Source organism: Lissotriton helveticus, chromosome 5_1, assembly GCF_964261635.1.
Source record: "Lissotriton helveticus chromosome 5_1, aLisHel1.1, whole genome shotgun sequence".
In the NCBI taxonomy this organism is placed as follows: domain Eukaryota; kingdom Metazoa; phylum Chordata; class Amphibia; order Caudata; family Salamandridae; genus Lissotriton; species Lissotriton helveticus.
The window spans coordinates 94138796-94158413 of record NC_136065.1 but is presented as its reverse complement, the minus strand read 5'-3'; positions in this window follow the sequence as shown (position 1 = coordinate 94158413).

The following is a 19618-nucleotide window of genomic DNA, read 5'->3' as shown; positions in this document are numbered from 1 at the left end:
TTAAACTACTTTTTGAAACTCTTTTCTTTTCTTCTTCCCTATTCTATTTCTTCTTTATTATTTAACTCATTTCTGCCCAGACCATGGTAAAGGGAGCCGGGAAGCACCCTGAGAAGGGGAAGGGTCCCGCACCCCATGCCCGGCTCCCGTGCGGGCGTTTGAGGGGGGAGCAAGTGATGCCACGGGAGATCTTTAGCGCGGAGGAGGTGGCCGCACTCATCTTCCACGTCCAGCGCCGCCTCCCCAAGACGATCCTGGGAGGCGGCAAGATTGCAAGCGGCTATGGCATCCGGGAGCACCGGAAGCGGTGGGAGAAGGTGTGCCGGGCCATGTTTAAGCTCTCTGGGGTCCGGCACACCTATAACCAGGCCACCCACCGCTGGACGGATGTCATGGACCGGGAACGGGACTTGCTGGACGCGCTCGGCGTAGAGGTCCCCGGGCTTGGTGAGTAGTAGTAGCTATTTCTAGCTATGTCATCACTAATCTGTTTTATCCGGCTCTGTTATTTGCAAATCTTTGTTCTTTACCAAGAGCAATAATGCTGCCGATCATTGTAGGTAAATTATATTTCAAAATCTTCTATGCATTTCAGGTGCACTGCTCTCCTTCTCAGTAGCCTTGCTTGCTACTATGCTTATTTGTTTTGTATTTTGTGTTCATTTCATTGGCCTGAGAACTTATGTATGAGTGTAGTGTAAAGAACTGCGTAATGCTAGACACTAAGGGTCATATTTTCAATTACCGGCGCATCCCTGCAAAGTAGCAGGGATGCGGCAGTAATTGTGCCTGATTGACATCTTGTAGATTTTCCTCAGCCACTTTTAGGATTCGTTCCTGCGCAGGAACGCCCTCCCTTGCGCCGGAACGCCCCCTGATGGCGCAGGGCTTTACAACGTGATGCATCTCCCATATGCGGTTTTTTTAATATATACGCCGCACCATGGCGACTCTTTGGTTCTGCCGCTGCGTCACAAAAGTCACGCAACAATGGAGGAAAATGAGCCGCAAGGGACTTCTAAATCAGCCCCAACAGACTGAAGTCCAGTCCTTCCTTTAGACACATGGCTATAAGAAGAAATAGTGGTGGTGGTCGGTGGATTGATAGTTTGAGTATTCACTGATCTGCAAGCAGGATGGACTTTGTCTGTCACTTCGCGTGCTGCGGACTGCTGCCTGCCAGGCCTAGGCAAACCTTTTTAGTAGTCTGTTTATTGAGTTACATAGGAACTTTGAAAGTCAACGGTCCGCAAATCAGGCAATACGAATAACGTAGTATACCACATGAGATAGGTCAATATATCCCGTGGAATAGTTGTCTATCTATTTGCTATTTCTCCAAAATATTTTGTTATTGTTCTTTTGAAATGTTTGATTTGGTTGACAAATCTCATCCATGTTTTCTGGTCTTTCTTTCTTTCACGTTGTACATCAGCTCCCCCCAAGGGCAAGAGGACACAGGAGGAGGAGGAGGAGGGTGCTGTTCAGGAGGATGCAGGCCAGGATCGGGCAGGCGAGGGCTCCTTTGCTGGCCCCAGTAAGTTTTAATTTTAATAAAGAGTACCTATTTTTTCCTAGCGTTCCTCATTCGATTTTTTCAAAATCGTCTTTGATCTTCTTGTAGACTGGATCTAAATTCTTATCCTGCCTCGACTATGACTCCCTGTGGTATTACTAGATTATTCTTATTAGTCTGTGTGTGTAGCTAACTAAGATTGCACATTTGGCAATTCCATTGGACTCCCATTCTAGTCAGCAATAGCTCTATGCACTGAGTGCAGTCCTCTGGGATTGTCCATAATGTCTTTTCAAGTCTTCTAAATGTTTATGCTTTGACAATTGCCAACAATAAAAAGGTGAATGATCACCAAGAAAGAATAAGATACTACTTTACTTTTGGTTTGGATAGGAGGACAATCCATTCTACTACTGTTGCAGGGACAAATCTGCACAAACCGAACTATGAACACTAAATAGTGCATTGTTTATCAATTATAATAGGCGCAGGTAGACTTTCTTTCCACATACCTCAATGATATCAGACTTTGAAGAACCCCCAATCTCCTTACTGACTAGATAGTGTGGCAGAGTCATTTAGCTCCCTAAGTCACCGATGATTGATCCACAATGATCATTAGATTATCCTACGCAGGACAAGAGTACGGAGTCACAGCCAAGAAGTGTCAGAGGCACTCATGCTTGCAAAAATTCCAAAACCTTTAGCTCATCCACTCTAGTCTGGAGGACCAAAAACCACAGAGTCTATTTAAGTTTAAAAGCTTTATTAAAACTAAACACATTTATTAAAATCAACTTTGTCATAAAAGTAAACGTTTAACTGCAAATGGAAAAGTGCTTAGTGCTAACGATTAATTGGACACATTTCTTGTGGTCGAGCTGAGCTCTCACCGGGTTTGAACTTGAGCTTGACCCTGATCGTGTTCTTAGAAGTCAAGCTTCTGTTAGGAGAAAAAGTGTTGTGTGTTAAAAATAAAAAGCAAGCATTCATCAGTTGTGCCAAAAAGTGCAGCAAGACAACAGCCTTCCCTGGAAAAAGGGACATTTTTACTTTAGAGTAGACAGTTACAAATTATTACATGTATTTCGTTTTTTTAACATTTCTTTATTCCTCCTAGACCAAATATTATATAGTAGTGAGTGGTGTATTCTAACATTCTTAAATGTACTTTGTAGGTGGAACATCTGGTGGCGGGGCCAGCGCGGAGGTGGTGGTGTTGGACGCGGACTCTGGGGAGGAGGCGGTGCAAGTGCCGGACGTTCCTGTGAGGGTTCGCACGGTGGTGGCGGGAAGAGGTAAGCTATATATTCCTTACTTATTGAGATTGAAGACTGCATAGTGTGCTTTCTGCACGGGTGTATTATAAATCAACCAGGTAGTAGCCTCCTCTAAATGTACTTCGACTTAGCTGTGATATATCCGGTTATTACGGTGGACACTCCGTACCTCTCTTAATAACTTTAGTTTAGTAGTAGTACGTCATTCATGTGTGGGTGTATCACTGTTCACTCAATAATAAGCAAAGCACCTAAAGTCATCCCATATGTCATCAAATACATCCCATGTGAAGTGATAGATAATCTAATTATTTAGCTTCTTCATTTTCCTTTTCTAGTACTCATTTGCACTGTAGGGTGAAAGGTAAATTAATTAAGCAGTAGCCCTTGTAACAGAGTATTCTCAGTGCCACCCGTAATAGAAAAGTAATAGCTTCACCACCTGCATGTACTGGACTGGTACAGTAACGCAAGTCTGTCTCACTCATCATGGTGTGCGTCTGTTTTTCTCGGGTGCAAGTTCACTGCGCTGGCATTCTGCCGGCTTGCATAAGATAACGTACCAATTTTCCTAAACAAGAGAGAAGAAGAAGAATAAGACTGGTGTACTGTCATAGTCGACTGTAATGGAAGTCCATAGTGGTCGTAGAATTTGTTCATTAAACTACCACTAATGTTAGAGCAAGGATGCAGAAGTGGGCGGTTAGATAGATACTTTCCTCAATAGTTATGTACTGTGCTTTCAATTTGCTACTTGTACTGTGACACAACTTTTGGCTCAATCACTTTGTGTTATTAATGTTAAGGAGCATTGGTTACAGACTATGTCTTTCTTTCTTCATATAGTTGCTCCTTCCAAATCGACATCACGGAGGGAGCAGGCTCGAATGGCCCGGCAACGGAGGCTGGATGCCACTGTAGCCGAATATCGGCGGCTGGTGGCCCTGGAGGAGGAGGAGGACACGCAGTCGACCGGTGCAACCACAACATCTTCGACTGGGACAGGTGCATCCTCCTCCGTGACCCCACGGGCTGCCAGCCAGCGCAGTGCTCCAGCGGTACGGAGCCGGGCTAACAAAGCCAACCGCCACCGCCAAGCAGCAAAAAGACCAGCTGCCCCCCACAGGAGCTGCAAAGCACGCCAGCGCCGCCTAGGAGTCAGAATGTCCTACCTGGAGCAGGAGGTCCTTAGGTACAAGAACTTGGTGTAGGGCCTCCGCTTCGACCTTGCCACCCTCCGCAAGGAGTATGATGCCCTGGCTGCAAAATTCACCAGCACCCTCCAGTAGTGGAGTGTCCCTTGCCCTTTTTTTAGAGACTTTTGGGGGTGGGATTTGGGAGTTGGGTTCTTTTTGGGACTTTTCAAAGACAATCGTTGGGGTTAGGGAGGGTCTTGAGGGAGATTATTTTGTTAGGGCTACATAAATATACTTTTTCAAACTTTATCTGACCATACCTGTTTTTGACTGCTTTTCAGTCTGGTGGGTGGGGGTGTAACAGTAAGTTTGTTTTCCTGAAGAGTCCTAGGACTTTAGTAGTACTACCGTCAATCTCTCGTCTAGTCCTAATACTCCATTATACTACCTCCCACCAAACGCTTATCTTACCTGTAATTTGTGTTAGAAATTAGGGCTAGGCCCAGGGCTGGCTCCACGTGAAATGGGGATTAAGGTTGGCAATCCTGGGCGGATGAAATTTCCTCATTGCGGTGGTACTAGTGGTGTGACACAGTGGCAGTTGCATGCCTATGGAAAAAAAGAAAACGAAACCTGGTTTGTCCTTACTGTAGCATTACAACGGTTACGGTACGATCGAGAATATAGCAGGTGACAGTACACTAGAACAGTGCCACAATGTAGCCTAACAAATGGTAAAGTATTGCAAGTATAACTAGTACTTGCGTTGAATTTATTTGACATTGGCTCCTACTACTACAAGAAATAGTACTGAAGCTGAGTAAGTCTAGAATATATCCTCGTATTCCTTCACCAGCCTGTTGCTATGACCTTATCCTCTCCAGCAAGTGTGTGGAATTATTGATGTCATTTAGTCAGACATCAAGCAAAACCACACAGCCCGGGGGAAGAGGGTTAGGGTTTGGAAAATGGATGGGAATGGGGGTTTCTTTTTGGGTAGGTTTTGTTGAGAGAAGAAAAAAAAAGCACAGCATGGACAAACAATAATTGAAGATAAAGAAATCTTTGGGTACAAACTAAAGCTAACCACATGCAGTCACACTCATAGAAGAAAACAATGGATACTGTATCTGTATTCTGTATGTTGTTGGAGTTGTCCTGTTGAATTTGGTAAGTAAGTTGCATGCAGCAAACAATTCCTCTTATTAGCGGCACTCCTCCATTCCAGCTGATGCTTCGTCCATCAATGTTGGTGACCACTGACAGAAGACACCCTGTCCACTGCCTGCCTGGCGGATGTTGACTGAAACCCGGCCTGTAATTATTGAACGGAAAACAGGAAGTGCTATTACAATACCACTGATAAATAAATATAAGGTATGTACGCAGTGTGGTGCAAAAAGTCACACTTTGATTTCCCTAATAGTCAGTACAATATTTTTGAAATTGCGTACTCTGTCTGAGTCACCTTTTTAAGGATAAATAAGTATGGGCAAAATAATTTAGCGGATCTTTCCCCTCAAGCTAGGTGTACTGTAAACTGTGTTTTAGAACAAAATTTGACCTTCCCAGCAATGCTCCCACCAAGACCCTTACTAAAGCCAGTCGCAAAAATGTAGAAGACCCCCAATCAGATCTCAAAAAACGAGGCCTAGCAGAAAAATGGTGACAAAACGTACTTTGAAAGTAAAATTAGGCCCAAATACACCCTTACCCACCGTGGATTGTATTCAAACCACTTGCAAGCAAGCAAAAGTATCCATACCCAGCATCGCTCCAAGAGTGCTCTAACACCCCAGAACTGAGTTGCAATAGAACACCCTGAAACACATGCAATCCTGCTGCTAGGGCTAACCCTAACGAACCCTAAGTTACAAAAAGTGCCAAAAGGTTTTTCCTTATGGATTTTTTCCTAAACACTTCTATCCGGTATTAGACCTTCACAGGAATGCCCCAAGAGACCCGCCAACCCACCCGCAAAAAAGCACGCGACAACACCCCCAAACAGCCAAAAAGCAAAATCTCATACTTACAATATCTCTCGACCTTCGGTCCAAACGCGCTGTGCAGCTAGGTCATCATCATAACTCCTGTTTTCTACCACGGGTTTCCTGAAAAGCAAATGCAATCAAGATTAGACTGTCGCAGCAGTGCTTCGACAGAGACCCCGCAACCCACCCACAAACACCAGGAAGCCCCCCAAAACGCTACATTGAGCAAGATGTCAGAAGAAATAGCAAAAAAAAGGCTTTTCCTTATGGATTTTGTCCTAAACACTTCTATCCGGTATTAGACCTTCACAGGAATGCCCCAAGAGACCCGCCAACCCACCCGCAAAAAAGCACGTGACAACACCCCCAAACAGCCAAAAAGCAAAATCTCATACTTACAATATCTCTCGACCTTCGGTCCAAACGCGCTGTGCAGCTAGGTCATCATTCATCATAACTCCTGTTTTCCACCACGGGTTTCCTGAAAAGCAAATGCAATCAAGATTAGACTGTCGCAGCAGTGCTTCGACAGAGACCCCGCAACCCACCCACAAACACCAGGAAGCCCCCCAAAACGCTACATTGAGCAAGATGTCAGAAGAAATAGCAAAAAAAAAGGCTTTTCCTTATGGATTTTGTCCAAACCACTTCTATCCGGTATTAGACCTTCCCAGGAATGCCCCAAGAGACCCGCCAACCCACCCGCAAAAAAGCACGCGACAACACCCCCAAACAGCCAAAAAGCAAAATCTCATACTTACAATATCTCTCGGCCTTCGGTCCAAACGCGCTGTGCAGCTAGGTCATCATCATAACTCCTGTTTTCCACCACGGATTTCCTGAAAAGCAAATGCAATCAAGATTAGACTGTCGCAGCAGTGCTCCCAGACCCCAAAACTCACCCACAAACACCCGGAACCCCGCCAAAGAGCACCTCAAAGGCAAGCAAGTCAGCAAAAACGGCAAGAAATTTCCGCCTCATATTTGGTCCAAAACACTTTTATCCGTTATTAGAGCTTCACAGCAATGGGCCCAGAGCCGTCAACTCACCCGCAAAGAAGTAGAACACCCCCACAAGTGCTGAGTCTTTCTTTATTGGGCGTAATCCAGCCCTCTGCTTTGAGGGAAATAGGAGGAGGAGGATAGAGGAGCATGTTCTTCTGAACTTGTGAACCTGAGGAATGTAGACTGCGGCACCTTCAAATCAATAAGCAAACAAGTGAAGACAGTTCTGCTGATGGGCTTGTTTTTGGGATTAGGTGATTAAAGTTTGAATTAAATTAACTGTGCAAAACAAAGAAAGACAGACACACAGGAATAAAAGTGAATAAGGACGAAAAAGAAAGTTATTGATTCATTTTCTCATTTTCAGGGCTCGGTGTTAGGGAATAAGAAGAAGATTTCATTATCGTACTCTGCGAATTCAGGCAGGATGAGGTCAGCATCACCGAACAGAGAACAAATCCCCTCATCTACGTTGCCGTCCTCCTCGTCTTCATGCGGCCTGCTTTCTCGTACTTTGTAATCTGGTGGTATGAGGTGCTGATTCATCTTGATCATTGTTAGCCTCTCCACATTTTTGGGCGAGAGGCGGCTCCGTTTGGGAGTTACAATGCCACCAGCAGCACTGAAAACACGTTCAGAAGACACACTTGCGAGTGGGCAAGACAAATAGTTTATAGCCAGGTTGGAGAGCTGTGGCCACAATTGTTTTTTCCCATGCCAATACTGCAATGGCTCATCATTAAGAAAGACCTCTGTTGAGTCATTCAGATAGTCCTGCACCATCGACTCAAGGTCCTCAACGGTTCCTCCACTTTGCTTACTTTTTGCTGTGCCTCTGACCTTTTTTTGAGAACCATACCCAAGCAAAGTTAGCCAATCCGCTTCAGCAGCCACTGTTACTCTTGTGTGTGGTGCAGATGATCCGGTTGCCGGTGTCTTTAACGGCTGAGAGGTCACTTGTGCCACAGCCACAGGTGCAGAAGTGGATTCTTTTGACTGGGGATGGCCTGCTGATGCTGATGCTGATGTACTGCCTTTTCCTTCAATATCCTGCCGTTCTTTTTCAAACCTCTTGGCTGACTAGGCTAGCCAACGTTTGTACTTTTTAACATCTTCATCAGCAAAAGGAAAGAATGCTTGGCCTGCCAGCGCCTTTTTGTAGCATGGATCCAGAATAGTAGCACAAATGTAATGCTGTTCTGAGTTGATCTTTTTAAGACGTTCATCACCACGTAGGCGCTCTAATAATTTCTCCGACAAAAGAAAAGGGTCTTTGTTTTTTTCATCTTTTTCTAACTCAGAAGACACCGCCTTCAGTTGGTGCTCCAGCATGCACAACAATGGGATAGCTTTTCCCAAATTACAGTCCTCCTGGCTGACTGCACGCGTGAAGAACTCAAAAGGACAAAGCATGTCTGTCAGGCTTTTAACTATGTCCCATTGCGCCGCACCCATCCGCAGGTCCTTCTGAGCTGTACCCTCTTTTAAGAAATAGTGATCGAGTACCGTATACTGCTCATACAGACGCTCAAGCATGTAGAAGGTTGAGTTCCAACGTGTTGCCACCTTCTGGATGAGTGCTTTCACTGGCATTCGACGTTCAAGTAGCAGGCTCCTCAGATGCTTCCGGGCCTTAAAAGAATGGCTGAAATGGTTGCACATTTACCTCGCACGCTGGACTGTCTTTATCACTCAAGAATTTTTGAACTACCAGGTTGATACAGTGCGCCAAACACGGCACTCTGAAATAGTCACCCATCGCCATGGCCTTAACTACATTGGCGCCATTATCCGTGGAAACATAACCAATCTTGCGTTTTTTTGGGGACAGCCAGTGAAAGACCTTTTTGTTAAACTCGTCCAAAATGTTTTGTGATGTGTGACTTTTCTCCAAGCCAAACATGGCTAGTGTTGCATGTTTACGAGCAGCTTTAAAAACTTGGTCCGGGTCAACACCTGCGTTTAGCTTTGCTTTAACACCTGAAAAAGAGACCCAGTGTGCAGTGATGCACATGTAATCAGCGCCTGCGCCACTGGTCCACATGTCTGTTGTCAGATGTATTGTGTGAACAGCACTCTTCTGCAAAGCTGCCCCAATCGCCTCCAGCACATCTTCATGTAGTGCTGGAACCGCAACTCTGGCAAAATAGAACCGGCTAGGAACCTTCCATTTAGGGCAGAGCGTTGCCACTAATTCTAGAAAACCTACCGCTTCTACAAAAGAAAAAGGGAGAAGGTCCACAGCTAGCATTTTAGCCAGCTTAGACGCGTCAGTGGGTGGTTGCGTTCATATGGCGCGTCTGAAGAAAACATGGTTCTAATGTTGCCCTGGACCAAGCATTTACGGGATGATAATGACTTCGTTGACCCAATTATGCTCGCTGGTGAACTTTTGCGCGTTGGTGTCTCACTCGCTACAACACTCTTAGTGTGCCTCACATGGGGTGTGCTGCTGACAGGGGTACTGGGTGTAAGTGAAGTGTTTGACACGTCTTCTTCCTCCTCGTCATCATCAGATGAAACATCAACGTTTTCTTGACTTCCAATTCGGGCTTCCTTGATCGCCTTTAGGTGCGCATACCATTGGACAGTGTGCTGTCTCCTAAGATGACCTCTCTGGCCTCCGGTACCATAGTTGGTACCAAACTTACCACGACTAACTGCAAGCTTACAAAGGGTACAAATGGCGAACTTTTCCCTTTTTGGGCAAACAGTAAAGAAGTCCCAAACTGGGGACTTGAAGTGTCTGTGGGGCCTGGAGGAGGCGGTGATACTGGTGGTGGTGGTCATGCTGCTAATGCCAGATGAAGTGGAGGATCTGGATTGCCCAACTTTTGTACGTTGTGCACTTTCACCGCCACTAATTAAGGTCGAGGTGGATGGAGGTCCCTTCTTGTGAGAAAGAAATATGGAAGCGGTACGAGTTGGTGTACTTAACTCCAATGATTGTGGTGTTTCCACTGCCTCCTCTTCGACAACATCATCATCATCACGCTCAGCAGCTTTTCGGGCTAGGGTCAAAATGTCTGTTTGCTGCATGCCCGCTGGGGCTGCAGTGACCTTTATGATGACTGGGTCGTCGTTGTCAGAGTCTTCATCAGCAGCAGTATCCCCCACTTCTTGTTGAGCCTCATCATCACACTCCATAACTCTGAGACTTTGGACGAGCTTCCTTTTACGCTTAACTACCTTTGTCAGATCATGTGCCTCACTCTCAGACGGCAGTGGTGCTGGTTCCCAATTTTGATCCGTATCATCAGAAGGAGGTGTGCTTGAAGAAGATGTAGACACCACCCTTGATCTCTTCCTTGCTAGGGGTGTGGAAGACAATGAATGATCATCAGGAGGAGTGTCTTCCTCAAATGATACCTCGCCTTGATTGTCGATTTCCTGATGTGCCCCTACTTCGGGAGGAACAACTATTGTGGGCACTTGTGACCCTCCATGCACCTCTGCTTGCGCATCTCCTTGCGCTGCCTCTCCTTCCACATGTACTTGGGCTTGTACTTGCACATGTGGTTTTTGTTGCGGCTGTGGTTGTTCAACACTCGTCAGATGAGTTACAACAACCTGTGTTGATTGAGGGACATTGCTGCTACTTTCTTGCGATGAGCCAACATCACTGGTCGATGGTGATTGAACAACTAGACTAAGTGCCTCTGCAGCACTGAAGGGCTTGGACTTAAGTTGGCGTGGTGGTGGTGGTGGCACTGAGCCCAATGGAGCGGGGGTGCTGCTCCCAGCTTGGTCCCCAGCAGATCCAGCTGCTGCTGCAGGCATACTTTTTTTTTTACTCCCAAAAAAAGGGGCGGCCGGCACACCAGTCTCCTTGGTAACTTGCTTCTTCTGCTCCTTACTGGCAACTTTCTTGCTAGAGGAGCTACGGGTAACTTTTTTTGGGGCATCTTCTTCAGAACAGCAGGCAGCAGTTGCACGAGTTGCAGAGTTGTCTGTGTCCAGACGTGACGTCGCGTGACGTTATGCTGCACACAGACACCGCTGCAGGACTTCTTCCTGGCACTGGTGGTTCTCTAGAGTCTTGTGCACCTAAAAGCAATGGAAGACAGAGGAACATCAGTTCAGTTATACACCCCAAAAAATGGAAAAACACAGAAAAATAAGCACAATCCCATGCCATCCATGATGTTTACATTCAAGACACCACACAGAAAGACTAGGCCCAAGCAACACTGAGTCACTACCCCTGGGGATAATGGATGAAAAGTAGGCTAAATAAGTGCAGGCCTCAGACACTGCCTCTCTTCAAAATGGCCCCTTGCACCCCAAGCACATGTTGCCTGTACCAGCCAGCACTCAAGATGGCCACCACCACCACCCACATGGCCAGTCCACATCAACAGTACACCCCAAAAAAACAGAAAAACACCCAAAAATCACCACAATCCAATGCCATCCAGGATGTTTACATTAAAGAGAGTGAGACCCCACAGGCACACTCAGTCCATGCACCACTACCCCTGGGCAAAAGGCCACACCAGCAGCCCCCAAAAAATGACAAAAACCACAAAAAACAGCACAATCCCAGCCCATCCATGGCCTCAATGGTGTTTAAATTCAAGAGGACACCCCACAGAAAGACTAGGCCCATGCAACACTCACCACCCCTGGGCAAAGGGCCCCACCAGCAGCCCAAAAAAAACGACAAAAAACAATAAAATCAGCACAATCCCAGCCCATCCATGGCCTCAATGGTGTTTAAATTCAAGAAGACACCCCACAGAAAGACTAGGCCCATGCAACACTCACTACCCCTGGGCATAATGGATGAAAAGTAGGCAAAATAAGTGCAGGCCTCAGACACTGCCTCTCTTCAAAATGCCCCCCCCTTACACCCCAAGCCAGTCCACATCAACAGTACACCCCAAAAAAACAGAAAAACACCCACAAATCACCACAATCCAATGCCATCCAGGATGTTTACATTAAAGAGAGTGAGACCACACTACAGGCACACTCAGTCCATGCACCACTACCCCTGGGCAAAAGGCCACACCAGCAGCCCCAAAAAAACGACAAAAACCACAAAAAACAGCACAATCCCAGCCCATCCATGGCCTCAATGGTATTTAAATTCAAGAGGACACCCCACAGAAAGACTAGGCCCATGCAACACTCACCACCCCTGGGCAAAGGGCCCCACCAGCAGCCCCCAAAAAACGACAAAAAACAATAAAATCAGCACAATCCCAGCCCATCCATGGCCTCAATGGTGTTTAAATTCAAGAAGACACCCCACAGAAAGACTAGGCCCATGCAACACTCACTACCCCTGGGCATAATGGATGAAAAGTAGGCAAAATAAGTGCAGGCCTCAGACACTGCCTCTCTTCAAAATGCCCCCCCCCTTACACCCCAAGCCAGTCCACATCAACAGTACACCCCAAAAAAACAGAAAAACACCCACAAATCACCACAATCCAATGCCATCCAGGATGTTTACATTAAAGAGAGTGAGACCACACTACAGGCACACTCAGTCCATGCACCACTACCCCTGGGCAAAAGGCCACACCAGCAGCCCCAAAAAAACGACAAAAACCACAAAAAACAGCACAATCCCAGCCCATCCATGGCCTCAATGGTATTTAAATTCAAGAGGACACCCCACAGAAAGACTAGGCCCATGCAACACTCACCACCCCTGGGCAAAGGGCCCCACCAGCAGCCCCCAAAAAACGACAAAAAACAATAAAATCAGCACAATCCCAGCCCATCCATGGCCTCAATGGTGTTTAAATTCAAGAAGACACCCCTCAGAAAGACTAGGCCCATGCAACACTCACTACCCCTGGGCATAATGGATGAAAAGTAGGCAAAATAAGTGCAGGCCTCAGACACTGCCTCTCTTCAAAATGGCCTCTTGCACCCCAAGCACATGTTGCCTGTACCAGCCAGCACTCAAGATGGCCACCACCACCACCCACATGGCCAGTCCACATCAACAGTACACCCCCAAAAAACAGAAAAACAGCCAAAAATTACCACAATCCAATGCCATCCATGATGTTTACATTAAAGAGAGTGAGACCACACCACAGGCACATTCAGTCCATGCACCACCACCCCTGGGCAAAAGGCCCCACCACCAGCCCCAAAAAAATGACAAAAACAACAAAAATCAGCACAATCCCAGCCCATCCATGGCCTCAATGGTGTTTAAATTCAACAAAACAGTTGTATCATGCACCCATAACCAACCCTGGTCCTACTGGATACTGTGGCTACCCACAATATAATTTATTTAATGTTCTGAAAAAGTTCCAAAATTGTAGTTGCAGCAACTGTAATGCCCCAAACAAACTTACTTGTGAAAGTTGATTTCTAATCCAAAAGTGATCCAAAGAAAGTCAGAAAGGCCTCAAATCCAAATATCCAGCAGCACCCACAAAAAGTAATCCTTCCAGCTCCAGATCCAAATGAAAGTGACCAGGAGATGGACAAAGCACTGGGAGGAGCCTGCTGGACAGGAACAGGAAGTTGGAGACTGTGGGGCACTTCCTTCCCTCCCCCCCCCAAAAATGGACTCCTTGCAAAAAAAAAGGCCATGCAAATGTCAACCTGAGGAGTGATTCTGATAAAAATCATAATTTTCTGAAGGTTTATCCTGTTTGCTGGTGGATTTCTTGTGCAGAATTGCAAAATCTCTATTTCGCGAGTGCGAGATTGTTCCTTTCCGCCGCAACTACGTGTTCGCAATTGCGAACTCTCGCGAGGTGTGCTGTGCAAGGTGGCAAGCCGCGATTACGTATTCGCGGGCGCCAAACTCCCGCGGGATCACGCAGCAAGATCCAAAATGGCGCAGCACTCGCAAAATATGATCGAGAAAAACAACTCGGCAAACGCTTAATGACGGAAAGTGAACGCCGTGCACCACGCCACGCGCCGCAACCAAGCAAAAAATCCGCCGCGAGCGGATTCACGGATTTTCGACAAATTCGCGAGAGTTTGCGGATTGCGAATTTGCCGAAAATCCGAAAAATCCGCGAGCGGAGCGGATTTTACGCCCATACTTAGACTCAATCCCGTCCTACTGTCAGGAATGCTTCTAAGACTCATAAATACAAGGGGCAAAGCATCAGGCCATTTCAGAGTAGTGGATGCACCCACCTTCCTTAACCTAGATTTCATTGTGCCATTGAGCTGCTCATCCACTCCAGAGGCTTCTGGTCGATAGGCATAATATAATTTCTGCTCTACTTTGAAAGCTGTACAAATTAATCAAATTATCTCATTGTTAAAATGAGGTCCTCTATCTGATTCCAAAGTGACTGGAAATCTAAACCTAGGAATGAGTTCTCTCAACAGTAGTTTGGCAACTGTGAGACTGTCATTCCTTATCATGGGATAGGCTTCTACCCATCGAGAAAACAGACACACAATAACAATGACGTACTACAAAACATTGCATGGTGGCAACTCGCAACTGAAGTCAAGATGCAGTCTTGTAAATGGTCCCTCTGCCTTTCCAATTTTTCCCCAACTGACAACCGTCTTTCTTCCTGGGTTTTGCTATTGACACATCAAATATCTCTGGGACAAACTCTCTGCAATCATCCTAAACTTCGGATTGGACCATGTCTGCCTGAAATGCCTAATCATAGCATCCCTCCCAATGTGTGTAGCTCCATGAAGCACTCCTACCATTTGTGATAAGAAACAACCTGGCATTATTGGTCTATCATCTGGACACACCCATACCTCATCGTCTGCCCTTCTTGCACAACCTGATTTAATCTAGAGTTCATATTCTTTTGCATCTGCCTCATCCTGCAACTGCCTAACTTCATCCATGTTTCAAAAGTGGAGAAAAACATTAGTTGGCAATTGGTAACTTCTTATTCCAACCCTCTCTTCCAAGACTTATTTTGAGCAAAAAATTGTGCAAGTTGGTCAGTATATTTGTTGACCTGTGTCACATAAACATTTCCTGACTTATGTGCGGCACAATTGACCACTGCAATTTCTTTTGGCAATTGTAGTGCTTCCAATAGTTCCTTAACATTTTTACTATTCCTGATAGGAGAACCCGATCCCCTTTGCATCCATAATTGGCAAAAGTCGTGTAAAACCCCAAAACCATATTGACTATCCGTAATATGGTTACTCTCAATTTCTTCACAATTTTGCATGCTTTTGTCAAAGCGATCAATTCAGATATTTGTGCAGACTTGACTCCTCTTAGACAGGATGCTTCCAGAATAGCAGATACAGTATATACAGCATAGGCAGAACTCAATTCTCCATTTTGTTTCCGCAAGCATGACCTATCAACAAAAAATACATAATCAGATTCTTCTATTGGGACATCAAAGATGTCAGGTCTGGGCTTTGTGCACATTTCTGTCACATCCAAACAATCATGATCAACCTCCTCTTTTATTTCTTCACAGTACGGATCAGGAAACAAGGTTGCCGGATTCACTGTGGTGCATCTTATCACACTTACATTTTCAGCACCCATAATCACTCTTTCGTACTTAATCAATCGACTGGGGGTCAAGTGTTGAGTATGAGTCCTTGATAAAAGGATCTCAACTGATTGTGGCACATATACTTTTAGGGGATTTCCCATTACAATTGATTCACTCTGTTCCAGACTCACACAAGTAGCAACTACTGCTTTTACGCAGCCAGGCAATGCGGCACCCACTGAATCCAGAGAGGCAGAAAAGTATGCCACTGGACGTCGTGACAATCCATGTCTCTGAAAGTGAACATCTTTCCCTTTTACAACAGAACAAGGTAAACTCTTTAAAATAGTCTAGCATTCCCAATGCTGGTGCTTGACACAAACAACCTCTCAGTTTTATGAATGCATCTTCACTTTAATCATCCCATTCAATCGGATCTATCACATCCTTTCGTGTCAATCTTAGTAAAGGCTTTGCAAGCAGTGAGAATCCACTGATCCACTGACAACAGTATCCAATCACTCCCAAAAACATTCACACTTCTTTCTTAGTTTTAGGCAGACTCATTTGTAGAAATGTGGAAAAGTAAATTTTGCCATGTTCTGTGTCCCTACGTGTTCCCCATCCTATGTTATGTGTGCATGATTAATATGCATATGTATCCCCCATGTTCGATTAAAGACGCAATTACAGTTGTGTCCATCCCTAGTATGCCAGTTTCCAGTTCTCGTGAATACTACGAATATCAGGCCTATGTAAAGCTACGTTGCCATGTTTCTCAGTGTGCACGTTATTTCATTGTAAAGTCCCCGTTTCTAGGCCTCAAAAGGGCCCGGACACCAGATTCAGCTCCTGTCTCCTGAACCCTCGCTGAGGAGCGATACAGCCCCCACCTGTATCCTCGACCCTTCACTTACTTCCTGCCTCACAGTGCCCGGCTCGGCCTGGCTCTGCCTACGAGTCTGCCAAGAGTATGTTATGATTCTAGTTATCAGTCCAGCCCTCCTTCTCTGCATTCCTAAGCTACTGAATCGCATCAATAGTTTCCGTCATTGTCTAGCCTTTACGTCTCCATGTAAGAGAAATACTGTATTAATGGTCATTTAATATTCTTCATCACGCGCTACATGTAGAATAATGCATGCTCCAGTCTTAGAGTCTGTTAGCCTCTCCCCTCCTGACTCTTAGTTTATATCAACATGTTCTCTAAACATTAGATACTAGATAGTGTTTAGGTACATGTCGCCCTGACTCTCCAGACTTCAGTCTCTACTCCTAGCACAGAGTTCATAGCCCCCAGCTTCTCCTAGTAACACGTCATTGTCAGTTTGCGCGCACCATTAGGTTAGAGGTCCCGGCTCCTTAGGTAGCCCCCTCCATGTTTCCGCCCCATTTATGACATATTCTGTTACGTTTACATCACATGTCCATGTATACGCCTCCTGTTACACCTACTTTCACCCTTATCTTTCGCGACTGCTATTGACCACACCCACTGCTCCGCCTATCGTATGTATTGTAATGCAACTGTTTTAGTATATATGCTTGTGTACTGTTATTAAAGTTGGCGCGCTCATTCCCTGTCCCCCCTGCAGGGCCCTGCCATCCTATTCCTGTGCAGGTTGTCCTGTTCCTGTCCTTTATGCTGTATTAAACCTGCAAACTCCTACTACCTCGAATCTTGACTCTTATTTATTGAGCTATCTGTTATTGCTATGTCCAGTCAAACCTAGATCCGGTATTATTTATTTATATACCACATAATGGCGCCCGAATAGGGACTTGCCCTTTCCCCACGCGCCGGTGAAGCCACGCCGGCCCCCTGACCCTCTGCAGCCGTGACGGAACCATACCGTGCACGTGCAGATATTTCTGCTTCAAGTATCCCTCAGGCCCACGGAGGAGACGGAGGTGGCGGTCCAGCATCCAGACGAGGCGGTGGAGGAACGCGGCGAGTCCCGACCAGAGCCCAAGCCGAGAGTCCAAGGTCCGAGGTATCCGGAGGCCCACCCGTAACAGAAGTCCGAAGTTCGTCCGTCCGGCGTCGAAGCAGTCCAGTCCAGTCCGAGGCCTTCCATTCTTGCTGCCCGGTGAGTACCGTTGCTGGGGTAGTATCTAGACAGGGTCAATCTAATTGTCTCTGGTCCGTGGGGTTTGGTGATACACAGATCCCAAAACGAAGTGCCCACTTCGGTGGATGCGGGTCCTGACGTGTCTCTTTATGAGACCGGTAAGTTTCGTACTGTTTCAGCAGTGCATCTAGTTTCTGTTCTAGTCAGTTCTGTTCTCGAGAAAATTCATGTATTCTGTTTTCAGTATTCCAGGTAGTATTCTGTTCGAACTGTTATTTTAAATGTTCTTCATGTATTTTAATGTCGTGGTATGAAAGTGGTGTACTTATCGTGTTCATTGTGTATTATATAGTGTCCAGATTACAGTTCAGTCATGCCGTTATTTTCCAGACTACGTCAGTTAAGAACTAGAAAAGGTCTGTTAGAAGAAGCAGTTCCTGTCCCGCCTAGGGACAGTCCAGGTCATTTTATGTATCAGAAGCATGGCATAAGTGCCATATTATATCTAGATTTATGGGTAGAGTATACCAAACAGTTAGAAGAAAAGTATAGATGGCCCGTATCGGGTACATGGGATGCCGAGTGCATCATGCGAGTAGAAGAAGCATTATGGAAAAAGAAAGCCAGACAGTCACAGAAAGATGCCATCGAGTTATGGCGCAAAGAATCTCATAAAAGAACCGAAAAAGAAATCAGAAAGTCAGAATTAAGTAGAGAATCCTTAGAACGAGCCCACGAAAGGGAATTAATCGAGATAGGTGAACGAGTCAAAACCGAACAGTCAGACAGACAGAGGAATGCCCTTATTAAGGGTATGTATCCTCTTCTTGCCGAGGGCTTGCCAAAAGCGACCCCGGAGGCATCCAGTAATTTTCCGCCACCATTAGTTCCGATCAAGCTACGTCACAAACCGACCGCAGCTGATATCTTTATTTCGTCCTATTTGGACGACACGGTTCCAGAATATACAAATCCTGTTCCGCCAGCTCCTGTAAATAATGTAAATCCTGCTCCTCCAGACACCGGAGTACCTGCTACGGTACCCCCGGTCCAGCCTACATTACAATTTCCCACTCTGCCAGCACGAAGAGTATCAGTCGACGATTCCAGTATAGGGGCCGCAGGAGGAGGTCCTCCTGGTACCCCGCCACCACACCAACGTTTAACGTTAGTCGAGTTACATGAAAGTGCGTTACAGCGTACGCCCAAATATAAGTCCGTTGCAGATATCCGACGAGCTCTTACTGAATGCCGCTATGATCCAGTTGCAGGTGATGATAGTACAGTTATATATTCCATCCGTGTAAGACGGGTGACCGGGTATTTGGATACCCTACCGAATATGAAAGAAGATCTAGACAGAATATATCGTTTCATCCGTACAGGGGATGATCCAGAAAGTATTGGCGAAGCCATGTCTCAAAGGAAAGCTGAGATCCAGCTCATGTTATTAAAGTTTCTGATGAATTGTTTAATAAGGGAACAAGATTATCCGACCAAAGATCCGGCCGAAATGAGAATCCTGACAAGGTGGAGTGATAATATAGCCGAGGGTAAGCACAGAACCATCAGTAGTATAGAGAGTATGTACAAGAGAATTCGTAAGGAAATAATAAAGTTACATGAACAACGTAAAGCAGCACAAGTAAGCGAGAAAGAGAATGACTCTTCTACTGAAGAGGTAGACGACGAGAATCCCGCCAGAATAGCGTATGTAGGAAAATCTAGATTTCCAGACCGCCATTTACGCCTAGAACACAAGTCAGTTTTTCATCATCCAGCACCAGAGCAAGGTTCTCTAGAACAAGTATTTCAAGCTACCGATCATATTCTGAAATCACGAATCGGTTATAGTGAGTTAAGTACTATGCATGAACAAGAACTAGCCCGATCAGCAGTCCGATGGATTACTGATTCTACCACTTTTCCAGACGAAATAGTGGCACACATGTTTCTGAAATTGTCCCCAGCCGAGCAACGACTGGTGGGTATGTATATGATCCAACACCTCATTACTCTGTATGAGGGTCAACATTCTGATCCAGGTCCGTTACATGATGTCCTGAACGAGTTACTCCAGTATAGATGGAAAGGTCTAGGTACCGATTTAATTAGTGTCATTCTAGAACAGCGTCACAAATATAGTATGTTTTTGAACCCGCATTTTGTTCATGTCTCACCTCCAA